This window comes from Eubalaena glacialis, chromosome 9, assembly GCF_028564815.1.
Source record: "Eubalaena glacialis isolate mEubGla1 chromosome 9, mEubGla1.1.hap2.+ XY, whole genome shotgun sequence".
In the NCBI taxonomy this organism is placed as follows: domain Eukaryota; kingdom Metazoa; phylum Chordata; class Mammalia; order Artiodactyla; family Balaenidae; genus Eubalaena; species Eubalaena glacialis.
The window spans coordinates 38010468-38025080 of NC_083724.1; the positions used below are offsets into that span (position 1 = coordinate 38010468).

General features: G+C 42.4%; 1 protein-coding gene across 3 annotated transcripts in view; it reads right to left on the reverse strand.

The window, feature by feature from the left end:
• RUSC2 (RUN and SH3 domain containing 2) overlaps window positions 1-14613 on the reverse strand; it is a 59809-nt gene that overhangs the window by 19383 nt on the left and 25813 nt on the right. For 2 of the 3 annotated variants that reach the window (XM_061200293.1, XM_061200295.1), the window contains exon 1: window positions 2246-2708. The exons of the other annotated variant lie outside the window; for it this stretch is intronic. The gene's annotated coding sequence lies outside the window, so the exon portion shown is untranslated. Of the gene's footprint in view, window positions 1-2245; window positions 2709-14613 lie in introns of those variants that run through there. 3 annotated transcript variants of the gene reach the window in all.

The following is a 14613-nucleotide window of genomic DNA, read 5'->3' on the forward strand; positions in this document are numbered from 1 at the left end:
CTTCTTTATGTATGTCATCTCATTGATCCTCACAACAATGCACCAGAATAGGCAGAGCCATTTCTTTACTTAAAAAAATAAGGAAATCAACACCTAGAAAAAACAAATGACTTGCCCAAGATCTCTCAATGGATAAATGACAGAATTAAGTCAAGAGTCAGGAATCCTAATGTTTGACATTTTTTCTTGATCAGTTAGGAATGTAATGAGAGTATACTGTACACGTGACTTGATTTCAAACACCACAGAACACATTTACTGAGAGCATATCTGTTAGACTTCTCCCCCGGGAGAGACATGTTCTATAACAAGACAAGTTTAATATTGTGGCCCATGAGCGCTAATAAAGGTGAAGAGAAAACAGTGAGATGGAAGAGCTCATTCCAGACGCTTTTTGTACCCTGATTAAATGGAGAGACATGGGAGATGAAGATGGGGAAGGAACAGAGAACCCAGAATAGGAAGAAAGTAGAAGAAAGTGCTCAGCTCTGCCTGCCAGGTGGACAAAGAAGTGGTGGGCTTAGTCAGCATAAAGTTACGAGGTCTAGATCTCTAGAATCAGGGAAAGCTCTCCACGAGAGCCCTCCTCCTGGCCCTCATCACAAATGGGTGTCTCCTGGCCTATTATAATAATACTATTTATTAGTGATCATTTACTGAGAACTTACATGTAAGGTGTTTTACATATATCATCTCTAATTTCACTATAATCGTTTAAAGTAGACATAATCATCCCCATTTTACACATGAGAAAACTGAAGCTTAGCAAGTGTGAGAAGTTAGTCCATAATTATACAGCTGAGATGGACGCAAATCCAGGTCTGCCCAATTCTTAATTCTTTCCACTACAACTGCCTCTCAGAGAAAAGATCAGGGCCACACCCTCTTCCTAAAGCCCCTACATTTACTCTGCTACCAAAGCAGATGCTTTCTACCTTTCCTGGACAGGCTCACACTCTAGTTTCCATTTACACAGTTTATACTTACCCACTTTACTATTCTCTGAACCCACAGTCCCTTTCATATTACTGCCCCATGCTCTAATAAACACTCTTCAATCCCACCTCCTGCCCCAGTTCCCAGCTCACATCTCCCTGCCTCATTCACAGTCCTCAACGCCCCTTTCCCCTGCTCTGTAGTTCACATTCCTAGGTGCTTCCTGGGAACTAACACCTCCCACAACTTCCCAATGCATTATCCAACCACATTTTGCGCAACATGGAACTACTGACTCCTATTAGCATATGTTTTTGAATCCTCCACCAAGGTGATCAATGGAGATGGGAATTTAATGAACTCTTCCTATCTGCTCAGCAATAGGGTAACTCTGGGCAGGAAGATGTTCTAAACTTCAGAAGAAAGGTTTCCCTTGTCTTTGGTCTTCAGCATCTTTCTGCCAGTCATAGAATCCCTTCCCTCTTTTTTTAGCCTCCTGAAGGACGGGGAAGATGGTGATACTCAGCTGTTACTCTCTAGCAATCTGACCTTGACCTGAGGTCTGATGGGGAGCCTCAGTAGGACTGATAACCCTTTTCCTGTCTGGGTTCTTTCTTGGACAGGATTGAAGGGAAGAGAGCAGGAGGGTGGATTTGGGAGTATCAACTTATGCTTAGGTCTCTTCCTGTTAGGAATCTAAGACTGTATAAGAAGACCAATTATAATAGGTCAGGTGCCCTAGGCACTACTTCTCCTCACCAACCAATAATGTGGAGCCTCTTGGTCAACATTCTTTCTTATTCCATCCTTATCTGTAGCCTCCTGGCTCCCACAGCTCCAGAAGATATGGTATGTGTGTCTATGTGCATGTACATATGTGCATGGAGGTAAAGGATGGACTCAATGCTTCCCAGTACCTCCTGTGTGGATCCCTGCATGTCTCCATCGTAAACTTACAGTAGCTGTAGGGGTATCTCCTCCCTATTAAGCCTTTGTTTCTAGATCTGACCCCCTCTACGCTGACCCGCACTATAACAGCCTCATTAGAGATGCTCAGGAAGGAAGAAGGGGATTTTCTGCTTCTTGACAAAATAGCATTAGCCCAAGCCTCTGTTCTTCCCCATCTCTGCACCACAGCCCAAATGTATGCGTGGATGAGCTTGTCTAATGTTTGCGCTCACGCTCGCTCTCACTCTCTCTCCCTCTTTCGGGAAGACAAAGCCAACCCTCGAAGCCAGGGCCCAAATGTGCTGATCAGTTATTCTAGCATCTCTGCCCTGCCCCTCCCCCCAGCTCCGCTGAGCCATACCTCTGTAAGGAGCCTTAGCTGTATCTGGAGGCTTCTGTTCCTTTTGCACTCCGACCAAGCTCTATCTTGACAGTTCAAGCTGAGGCACTGTTCCACAGGACCACACAGGGGGAGCTGGGCTGATTTCCTAAGAGCTGATTTCTGCTAATACAATGGCATCGTTGCTAATGCAGGGAGGCTGCGCAATCCCAGCCCCAGTATCCTTGCCGCTGCTGCTGCCTCTGGTGCTGCGGTGACGTTGCTGCTAAGGGAAGGGGGAAGGGAAAGGAACAGGCATGCCCACAGTACAGCCGCTCAGCCTTCCTCCCTGCCAGTCCCTGTGGGCCCTTTAGCCTGGGGAAGGGGGAAGGTAGAGAAAGGAGTCAGCCACTGAGGGCAGTCAGTGCTGGAAGATGAGAAGTCTCCTTTAAAGCGGCAAAGAAAAATAGCGAGAGAGCTGGGCCTCGCTCCTCTCTCATCCCTAGGAGTCTCAGGGAAAAGGTCTGGGAGGAGGCTTAGAGCTTCCTTCCTTCCTTAGGCCCCTCCTTTTAGATCTCAGCCAGAAACCTCTCCCTCCTCTTTTCACCCACTCTGAATGACTCCTTGTTTTCCAGCTTTTTCCCTTCACTAGGATTCCAGACTAGCCTCAGGGTGGAGCAGCCAGCCTGGGAGGGGGTTCCTGAAGCCCTGCAGGGAGGCTGTGGGGACCAGTCATCATTCCGCCAGCAGTAACACCAAGTTCCTAGACTTGGCAATGGCTTTCTAGGGTGTGCCTCTTCAGAGAGACGGGATCTGTCTCAGAAAAAAAGAGAGACTGGGCCATAGAGGCTTCTATATACAGGGTGGTAGTGAGCCTTAGGATCAAGTTGGCTACAGGCCCCCTTCCTACCACAGGGTCCACTTCAGTTCCCTGGATCTTCAGAGGGTCTGCTAGTGGGGCTGCTGTAGCAGAACCTTCCGCCCTCTCACCTATATCAGTTTTTGGTCAGTACTGAGTGGGGTCCAGCTGGGCCTGTGGGAAGGCAGAGTCCCTTTAGCCAGGCCAGGGGGCAGGAAGCCTATTTTCCTAGGGAAAGGAAGGCTAAGGAAAAGGAGTGGTCTTCCCCAGGCCAGAGAAAATTCTCAGTTCCGTCTGAAGACCTACAGAGCCCTCCACCCCTTCCCTGCTCCACCCTCGTCAGGTTCTGGGCCAGTTCTGTGGGAATCAGTAGACAGTGGAGAAGCCAGAGCCAGAGCCAGTTGTACAGTAAGTAGCAGCATGTCTCTGTCCAGTTCATGCCACTGCCGCCTGCTGCCATCCTTGAACACAGAGATGGTCTCAAGATGGGCTTGGCCCCCAAGCACTAGCCCTGCATAGAGCTCCTTCCAGTATTGACTACCATCTGGACCCCACAAGCAAGCCCTTGGATTTCAGGTCCCTAAAAAGAAGCCTTAGGTCTACTGGCCAGGACCACATCAGCTACCACTCAGGATCCAGAAGATACGTTGTTTCTTTCCCCTTATTGTTGCTTCTATTCCCTATGAGACTCAAGTGCTCAGTGATAGCATCCTAAGATGAACTGAGTTGTAGAAGAACAGAAGTTGCTGAAGACCCAAAAACCTATCTCCAACCTTGAAATAAATGTTTGAGGGGCCATGGCTTCTTGATCCTACAAAGCAGGAAACAATGAGGAAGGGAAGGAAAGAGGAAGGCAGCTGTTCATAAAACTAGCCATGAACGATCCCCTCAAGGACAGTGAAAGGTGTCACTGTACTTCCCTCTCCCCTAGCTGGGCTGTACGCTGGGGCAAAGTCAATCTGCATGACCAGTGCTTAGAATTCCAGTAAGAGCTCTGGGCCCAGGGTCTTTGTCCTTGAAATTTTTGTGAGGCTAAGCCATGCATTGTACTGGAGAGCTACTACTTAGGAAATGTTTCCAGCTGCCTACAGAAGGTGGCAGCTATCATACTTTCAGTGCTTAACTTACTTCACTATATCACAGACCACGTCATCACCTACTTTCCACCAACTCTAGCCAAAGATCTATAGGGCTTTGATGAGAAGATCAAATTTTTTTCTGGCTAGAAACAAAATATAAAAACCATCACATTATAAACCACAACTGTCTCCTAACTAGTCTTCTCACCTACAATTTACCTTCTATCTAGTACTGCCAGATTCATCTTCCTGAAGCCCCATCTTTATTCAACATGTCACTCCAGCCCCTTTTAATGGTTTCCCATTACCCAGAGAATCAAGTTCAAACTCATTTTGGCTTTCAAGGCCCTCCATCTTGGCTGTCTACTCCCTCTCTACCCAACCTTACTTCCCATCCCCGGTCATGTAGTCCTTCAAACCTGTTTCATAAGCTCTTTCCACTCTTTGTTTAGATTCTCCTGCCTGTTACACTTGGTTAAACCTATGAGGAATTATCCAAAACCTACAAGGCCCAGATCAACTCCTCCATCAAGTCTTCACTGATCACCTTGGAGCCAGAAATGATCTCTGTCTTCTGAACTGTGGCTGCAGGTTGTTGATTTTACAGACAAGAAAAAAATCCCACAAAAGCCAGGGGATCAATATGGGATTGCCAATTTCTTATATCGTCAAGTAAGATCATTAAACAACAACAGCAAAAAACACCCTACATCAACCATCACCATCATTTCATTAAAAAAGCACACTGTCATTATTTTTCTTATTTCATTGTATACTGATGGAAGCTTCATCAGAAACTAACATCCTGGTGGCACAGTGGTTGAGAATCTGCCTGCCAATGTAGGGGACACGGGTTCGAGCCCTGGTCTGGGAAGATCCCACATGCCGCGGAGCAACTAGGCCCGTGAGCCACAATAAAAAAAAAAAAAAAAAGAAACTAACATCAGTTCATGAGAGGTTTTGATTAAGTAAATCATTTGTCACTTGACATGGTTATGTTCTTTTTTGCATATCTGCCTTAATGGCTCTTCTAGACTGCAAAGTCCAAGTTATAGTCATCTCTGTATCCCCAATACCCAGAGCTTAAGACAGTATCATTTTTATTTTGTGTTTCCTATAATACTAGCACAGTGTTTGGCTTATAGAAGGTGGTTAGTCAAAGTCTTGTTGAATAAGAGTAATACAAAAAGAGTGAGAGAGTAAATGAAAGTAAGTGGTGGGCAGATCTGACTCAAAAGGCTGACAGAGAAGCCCCCTGCTGTTCATGAGAAAAAAATAAAAGGTCTGTTAAAAGAAAGCTTAGCAAAAAAAGGAATAATCCTTCATAACCTTGAGTTAGGTAATGCATTCTTAGACATGATACCAGAAGTACAGGTGACAAAAGAAAAAAATAGGTAAGTTGGACTTCATAAAACTTTAAAACTTTTGTGCTTTAAAGAACACAATCAAGATAGTGAAAAGACAACCCACAGAATGGGAGAAAACATTTGCAAATCATGTATATGATAAGGGACTTCTATCCAGAATACATAAAGGACTTTTACAACTCAGCAATAAGAAGACACATAACCCAATTTAAAAATGGGCAAAGGATCTGAATAGACATTTCTCTAAAGGAGACATACAAATGGTCAATAAGCACATGAAAAGATGCTCAACATCATTAGTTATTAGGGAAGTGCAAATCAAAACTTAAATGAGATACTACCCCCTACTAGAATGGCTAAATAAAAAAGAGAGACAATAACAAGTGTTGATGACAATGTGGAGAAATTAGAACCCTCATATATTGCTGGGAGGATTGTAAAATGGTTCAGTCACTTTAGAAAATAGTCTGGTAGTTCCTCAATATGTAAAACACAGAGTTACCATATGACCCAGAAATTCTACTCCTAGATATCTACCCCAAAGAAATGAAAACATATCTTCACACAAAAGCTTGCATATGAATGTTCATAGCAGCATTATTTATAATAGCCAAAAAGTGGGACTAACTCAATATCCATTAACAGACGAATGGATAGATAAAATGTGGTATATTCATAAAATGGAATATTATTTGGTAATAAAAAGAAACACGCTACAATATGGATGAACCTTGAAAACATTATGCTAAGTGAAAGATGCTGAACACAAAAGGCCACATATTGTTTGACTGCATTTATATGAAATGCCCAGACTAGGCAAATCTATGGAGACAAAAAGTAGATTAGTGGGACTTCCCTGGTGGTGCAGTGGTTAAGAATCTGCCTGCCAATGCAGGGGACACGGGTTCGAGCCCTGGTCCGGAAAGATCCCACATGCCGCGGAGCAACTAAGCCCGTGCGCCACAACTGCTGAGCCTGTGCTCTAGAGCCCACGAGCCACAACTACTGAGCCCATGTGCCACAACTACTGAAGCCCACGTGCCTAGAGCCCGTGCTCCGCAACAAGAGAAGCCACCGGAATGAGAAGCCCGTGCACCACAACGAAGAGCAGCCCCTGCACGCCACAACTAGAGAAAGCCCACGCGTGGCAACAAAGACCCAATGCAGCCAAAATAAATAAGTTAATTAATTTATTAAAAAAAAAAAAAAGTAGGTTGGTGGCTGCCAGGGACTTGGGGGAAGGGAAAATGGGGAGTGATTGTTATTGGGTTTGGGATTTCTTTTAGGGATGATGCAAATGTTCTAAAATTAGATTATGGTGATGGTTGCACAACTCTGTGAATATACTAGTAACAATTGAATAGTATACTTTTAAAAAATTTTTTTATTGGATTATAGTTGCTTTACAATGTTGTATTAGTTTCTATTGTACAACAAAGTGAATCACCTTATACGTATACATATATCCCCTCTTTTTTGAATAGTATATACATATACATATATCCCCTCTTTTTTGAATAGTATACTTTAAATGGTGAAACAGATGTCAATTATATCTCAATAAAGCTGTTAAAAAAAAAAGAAACTGCAGCAGTGAATGGTGTTGCTCAGCTCCACAGAGGCAGGAGTCTTTAAAGGCTCTGTGACTGGGTGGGCGTGGGGTGGCAGAAACTCAGGTGTACTAGAAAGCAGAGGGTATCACTGCCATGTCAACCTAAGGACCTTAGACAATTCCCCCTTCCTTCTGTTTTTTTCAATACCAAAATTCTTAGAACAATGAACTATGTTAATCCTACTTTCTCCTTAACTATTTCTTAAACATCGGAAGTCTGTCTTCTTTTAATTAATACATGAACTGTCTGAAGCAGTTCTAATTTTTAAACCCATAATATTTAAATTGCCGGACACTTAGCCATCCCCTCCTACTGAAACGCTCTTTTGCCTTTGGCTTCCATAACAACAACCCTCCTAGTTCTACTTCTTAGATCATTGTTTCTTAGTTGTTTAATACAATACCTGACCTACATTTAAAGGTAGATTTACAGCAGGGCTCAGACCTGAAGTCTTTTTCAACCTGAGAAGTGTTTAGCCCTTCCCATTATACTGTTGATTTCCAAATCTTACATTCTTCCTGCGTTTCCAGAATCAAATCTCCAATACCGTATTAGATACTTCTCATTATTACCTCAAATTCAACATGTTTAAAACCAAATTGAGGGACTTCCCTGGTGGTCCGGTGGTTGAGAATCCATCTTGCAATACAGGGGATGCCAGTTCGATTCCTGGTCGGGGAACTAAGATGCCACATGCCGCAGGGCAACTGAGCCCATGCGCCACAACTACTGAGCCCACATGCTCTGGAGCGCGGGCGCCACAACTGGAGAGCCCGCGTGCTGCAACTACTGAGCTCACGCGCTCTGGAGCCCGCACACCATGACTAGAGAGAAGCCTGCGCACTGCAGTGAGGAGCCCGCACGCTGCAATGGAAGATCCCACATGCGGCAACTAAGACCTGATGCAGCCAATAAACAAACAAACAAACAAATAAATATTAAGGAGACTGTCCTTAAAAATAAAAAATAAAAAAATAAAGCCAAATTGATTTTTCTATTTCAAATCAGCTTTCTTTGGACTACCAGTAACACAAAATTGAAAATACAGGAATCATCTGGACTCTCTCCTCACATTCAGACAATCACCAAGTCATGCTGAGTCTAACTTCCGATGTTTTAGGCATTGATCTAATAATTTACTGTGCTCTTACCACATTCCAACTACTATGCTAAGCACTTACATTATCTCATTTAATCCATATAACCACTCTCTAAGCTAAGTATTAGTATCTCTATTTCATGGATGAGAAATCTGAGGCTCAGAGCTATTAAATAACCTTCCTAAGGTAACTCAGTCAGTAATGTCTGACCTGGGATTCAGACACAGAACTGTCTGATTCCAAAGTCAGTGTTCTTAACCACTTGCCTTTCAAGTTCCCATCCCTACTCCTATCATCCTAGTTCAGACCTGCAGCACCCCTCCTCTGAATTATTACATAGTCTTCTAACTAGCTTTCTTGCTTCCATTTTGGCTCTTTCCTCCCAGCTATCCTATATACTGACACAAGACTAATCTCCCCAAGTACTGCCTTCAATACGTCACCTTACTACTAAAAAGCCTTTAGTGGCTCCCAACTGCCTACAGGATAATCCAAATTCCTCAATGTGGTATTCAAAGTTCCTTCCTACTTATCCAACCATGTTCCATCACATGCCAAATTTATTCTGAATTTTGAGTTTTGGCTCACTCCACTGGGAAGATATCTGGAATGCTCTCTCTCCCTATTTCCCTTGCCTTTTTTTAAAAAAAGGATCTAGCTCAAATTCTACCATTTCTGGAAGCTTTTCTTTATCATGAAAGTCTTTTCTTCTGAACTTTTTCAATACCAATTATCTGTACAACTCATTTGGTACCAAGTCTTGGCCATTTTATTTTGTTATTTATCTCTTGATGACAGCAGACTTTTGGAAGGTGGGACTGTGTCTTATATCTTGATAAGTAATTCTGAGCCCAGAGCCTTGGCACTTAGTAGGTCACCACCAATGTTTGGTAAAGCTACTGAATGGCAAGCCCAGTGGGCTAGCTGGACTCAAGTCCGCTTTCAGAAGGTTAGCTTAGCCTGAGAATAGCATATTTGATAAGAGGTGAGGAAGGAAGGAAGGAAGATGAAAACCAAAAAGCTGAACCTTAGTAAATAAATCTTCAAGGCCAAGATCTTAAACTCTTAACTCCTCATTTCTCTCTATTTTGTACTGAGAATGGAAAGATGACTGAACAGCCATGTCTTCAATCAGTACTTCCCCACCATTTATTCCCCTAGTCATGATCCTAGAGCAAAGGTTGCAAAGTGACAGGCTGATGGTCACATCTTGTGTGTCGACAGATTTTATGTGGTTTGCACGGTAAAAATGCCACCATAAAATTTTTTTTTTTAACTTCCAGTTTGTGTTGCTTGAAAAATCAGAAGAACTGACCATACCAGTCCCTCATTCCTAGATGGTAACAATCAGCTGGAGATGTGGCTGCCCTTATTTATAAGATGGGCATGTGCCCTTCAGTTTGACATGTTCCCACCATTCCCTTTGGTCTTTTGTACTAGTCAGCTTCATTGCTTCACTTTACTCATTTGCTTTATTTGCCTGGATCCTACAAAGCATTTGAGTTTACAACCCCTCCCCAGAGTAACAGCTATGCTTTTCCTTTATATCCTCAACCCCCGATTTACCTCACATTACCACAATGATGTTCAATGCAGTATTATTTGCAACAGCAAAAAACTGAAAACATTCTAAACATCTAATAGAAAAATGCCTAATTAAATGGTGGTCTAGCCATGCAATGGAATATAATGAAACCATAGGAATTACGTTTATAATGAATGTTTACTGGTATAGAAAAAGGCTTAAAAGCTAATAAAAAAAAGTAGGATACCAAATTGTACAGAGAGACTTCTGCTTCCTGCATTACAGTGAACAAGATATTAAGGGAGTCCCTTCTACTACAAAAAACTATATCCTGTATAACATATACTTTTTAAAGCATTTCAGGGCTTACAGTAAATAGGAAAAATCTCCAAGGTTACTTGCCCTACCCCCCAAAAGGGGGAAAAAAAAATCATGAGCTGTGGAATAAGCAAGGGGTAAAACAACAGTTTCTTGAGGGCTAATTCCCAAAGCATTCCTATTATGGTCAGAATGACAAGCCCTGGACCACTAGTAAGGTGAGGGAGCCAAACCCAAGACCCCCATAGTAGGCTGAGACTCTTGAAGCAAGCTCAAGTGATCCAGGGTTGGTGGTTCCTCCCAACTTTTGGAGGAAAATATCTCCGACTTAAGTTGACAGCATTCTCAAAATTAAAGAGTAAGCAAAAATTAGTTTGTATCAAAGATCACAAATATACATGGAAACAAGATACCATGAATGAATAACAGAAAACAAATAATAGATTTAAACTGCAAGAATTTCAAATATTAAGAATGCCAGATACAGAACACGAATCAGCTATGTGTGAAATGTTTTAAATAAAGGATAAAATCTCAAAGATAAGCAATTAGCAAGAGACTTATTAGAGAGATCCAGGGTGGTGAAAATATATCTGAATATAACCATTGGCTACTGAGCATTCTTAGGCCTGGATCAGGCTATTCTATAGGGAATCACTAGGTGAAAAAAAAGATGTGGAGGCTAAGGGGAGATATTATACCTCATGCTACGGATCTGAACAGTGTCTACTCAAAACAGTGTGTGAAAGTGCTCTATAAATTATAAATGTTTTATAGAAATGTAATGCATTGTTATTACTCTTTAAAAATGCCAGCATCCATTGAAGATTTTTACCTGAATTAGTTATTTACTGTGATGGTTGAAAAATGATGATTTTCTCTCTATTATTCCTCCTACATTTATTAGCTGGCATTCCAATATGAGAAAGATTTCCCTTTTCCTTCCTATTTATTTTTTTGGTATTGGTATAGATTCTCGGCTTTTTTTTTTTTTTTTTAATTCAATGGGTCATAATCTATTGCTGGTATTATTGATTTTGTTGGTCATTATCTCAGATTTGGCACTACTTGGCATTTTTCTTTTTCATTGTGAAGATCTTCATTATTGTGTACAAATTTTTTTAAATTAACTATTTATTTTGGAATAATTTTTAGAAAAGTTGCAAAGATAGTTAAGAGTGTTCCCGTATGTCCTTCAACCAGTACCCCTAATGTTACCATCTTACATAATCATGGTGCATTTGTTAAAACAAGGAAATCATCATTGAATATACTACTATTACCTAAACTTGCAGACTATATGGATTTTGCCAGTTTTCCCACTAATGTCCTTTTTCTATTATTTGGCTTTTTAAAAACTAAACATATATATCACTTTTATAAAACATAAATTGATTAAAACCAAAATAAAGCCACCCCCCCCCCTTCAAAAGATATGTAGATGTATACTGGAGGCTACAGATAAACAGCTTGGATGGTGTTTTAAGGCAGCTTAGCGAAGAAAAAGATTTGTACTTCCCATAATCAAGACATTGAGTAGTTTTGGAAACTATCAGGCAGGTAATTTTTAGCGAAAGCAAGCAATACTGAAAAATAGATAAGGCTATGTTATCTTAGTACATTTCTGTCCCTAGTGTTTTCCAATAATCACTCTGCTTACCTTTTACCTCAGGACACACTTCTTTGGAAGTACTTTTGCTTGTGTTGACCTAGTCAGGTATCCTCTACACCAGCAATAACCTATGTTAAGTAACTCCTTTTGGCCATGTTTTTACCTCAGACTGCATGACTGATTGCAGTAGGAAAGGTCAGAAGTGCCCAAATCATAACAAATAAAAAAAAACTATGATTTACTATATACTCTCTTCTCTGATGTAGAAGCATCCCAAGGCCATTAATTAATATCATCTCAGGAGTCAATCAATCAATCAATCAAACAAGCAATCAAGCCACAAGTATTCACTGCACACACTTCTACTGTGTATAAAGCACTGTGCTGGATGTTTAGGGGTAAAAAGCTCAACTTGAGAGGCTCATAATTTTGTTAAAATCATTGCCAACATGTCTCTGGGGAGGGCTAGGGCAGCAAGAAAGACATTTAGGATGTAAGACAAGGGTTAGAGCGGTGGTTTCAAACTTTTTAGCCCCAACACATAAAACAGAGCTATTCTGGTTGAAGCAGGGAAGGCCTAAGGCCCCATACACTCCAACTCCCTCTCTCCACTGCAGGGGCCCCCAAAGGCACTTCCGGGGGACCCTAGGGCTCAGAGGAAGAAATTCTGAAAACCTCTCGGGAAAGACAAAGGCAAGACTGAACATGGTTGGTTGGGGTCGGGGAAATGGGGAGTGAAACAAATTATTAACTGAGAGAAATCATCTTTCTTTTTTCATGGCTCTCAAATCAAATATGTTTGGAAAATGATGTCAATTAACTGCACCAACAGCAGACTTACTTCTGAGTACAGAAAATAACCTTCTATGTGAATTCAGAAAAATCAGTTTGTATAATTACCCTTCAGGCCTGCTAAGGTTCTATGCCTTTATAGGCCATGAGATTTGATGGATACTCTGAATTACCTATAAAACAAATACTTCTGAAATGTGTGAGAGGTGCTGAAAGAATTTGGAGATTTAAGAATTGGTGGTAATAGTGATTCCTGTGGTGTCTGGGCTGAGTTGCAAGGAGAGAATAAATAGGCTGTTAGGTGCCTGAGAGCACCTGGATATGGCATCAGGAGTCTGATTCACAAATGCAATAGCAGCCAATGCCCAGGAGCGCATCTATCTTTCCTCCAGGTTGTGTGTAGCTGCTCCTAGCTGAGGAGGCCACTGTTCCGAGCTGGTATTATACTATTTTGGACTCCAGGTGAGGCCAGCCAGCGTGCTGCGAGTGTGTTAGAAGAGGCCTAGCCTGCCTCCTTACCAGGCCTCCCTAATGTAGAGTCTTCTTTCGAAGCACAGAGCTTGCTTTGCTTTTGGCTTCTCAAATATGTTACAGAGGGACTTCCCTGGTGGCACAGTGGTTAAGAATCCACCTGCCAATGCAGGGGACACGGGTTCGAGCCCTGGTCCGGGAAGATCCCACATGCCGCGGAGCAACTAAGCTCGCGCGCCACAACTACTGAGCCTGCGCTCTAGAGCCCGTGAGCCACAACTACTGAGCCCACGTGCCACAACTACTGAGGCCCGTGCGCCTAGAGCCCGTGCTCCGCAACAAGAGAAGTCATGGCAATGAGAAGCCTGCGCACCGCAATGAAGAGTAGTCCCCACTCGCCGCAACTAGAGAAAGCCCGCGCACAGCAGCGAAGACCCAATGCAGCAAAAAATTAAAAACAACAAAAAATATGTTACAGAAAGGTTCAGCTAAAAGTCCACTCCCAAAAGTCAAACACACTCTAGAAGAAGTTTGGTTCTGAAGTAGAATGGGCTCTTTCCTAGGACCACCTGGTGTGGGTTTATCTTCTTTTCCCCAAGTCTGTCACCTCCCTTATGAACTGGAAATATGCAGGCACCTTTAATGTAACCAAAATCACAGACAGAACATCTAGGGGTAGAACTCCAAACAAGTTCCAAGCCTTTTACCTCTCAGGCTCAGCTGAGAGGAGACTGCAGCACTAGGAATTATACCCACGAAAAGAATAAGCTAGAAGCCACTGACCTCACTGAGCTGTAAAGGGTCGCTTTCCTTTATTCCATAAAAATAAAATCATAATAAACTCAGCTTTGTTCCAGGTTCTCCTTCGCTCAAAAGGGATTACACCTAGATAAATATTCTCTTCCACCAATCCAGCCAGCAAGGGTATGCCTTCCTCCATTAGATCAATCATTTGATTCCCTCCTTAGTTCAACTCATAGCACCTGTTTGTGGAGGCAGAAGGCTAAATCAGATGACTTCTTAAGGTCCCTTTCAGCTCTAATTACAAACTAAGCCAACTTAAAACCTTGGGCCCAATGGAAGGTTCCTATGAAGTGTGCTAATAAATGTCCTCCCTCTCATCCTCCTCCCTTTCAACATAAATACACAGATACACACACACACATCCCTACACTTCCAAGTGCTTTGCTTCTAACTGCTACAGTTAGAAGTCTCTAAAGATTGAGAATTTGCTGTAAATCCTACCTCTTTTGAGGATGTAGGTTAGGGATAGAGAGGAGGACTATAGAGAATTAGGAAAGATTTAGTTCCTACCTTGACAGACTGATTTCTTCAGATGGAGGGGATGGAGGATGCAGCAGTGGATGAAGAGAGATAAAGCCTCCTAATGCTGGGTATAGGTGAGCAGTAAGGAGCAGGAAACCACCAAGACCAGAGACAGTGTACCAGGGGTGGGTGTTGAAAGGTCCAACGTGGGCTGCTCTACTTGGAGGATAGCTCTCAAGTGTATATTTGCAAAAGCAAGTTAGCTGGGACAAAAAAGGCCCCTATGCTTCTTGACTGTTCAGCGTGGTCAACGCTTTGCTCTTCCTTTGGCTGTTCCTTTTGGCTTCTAGGCTCTAGGAAGCAAAGCCAGAGTGTTTTCTGCTTCCCCTCCCCCAAGGCAGTGGACTG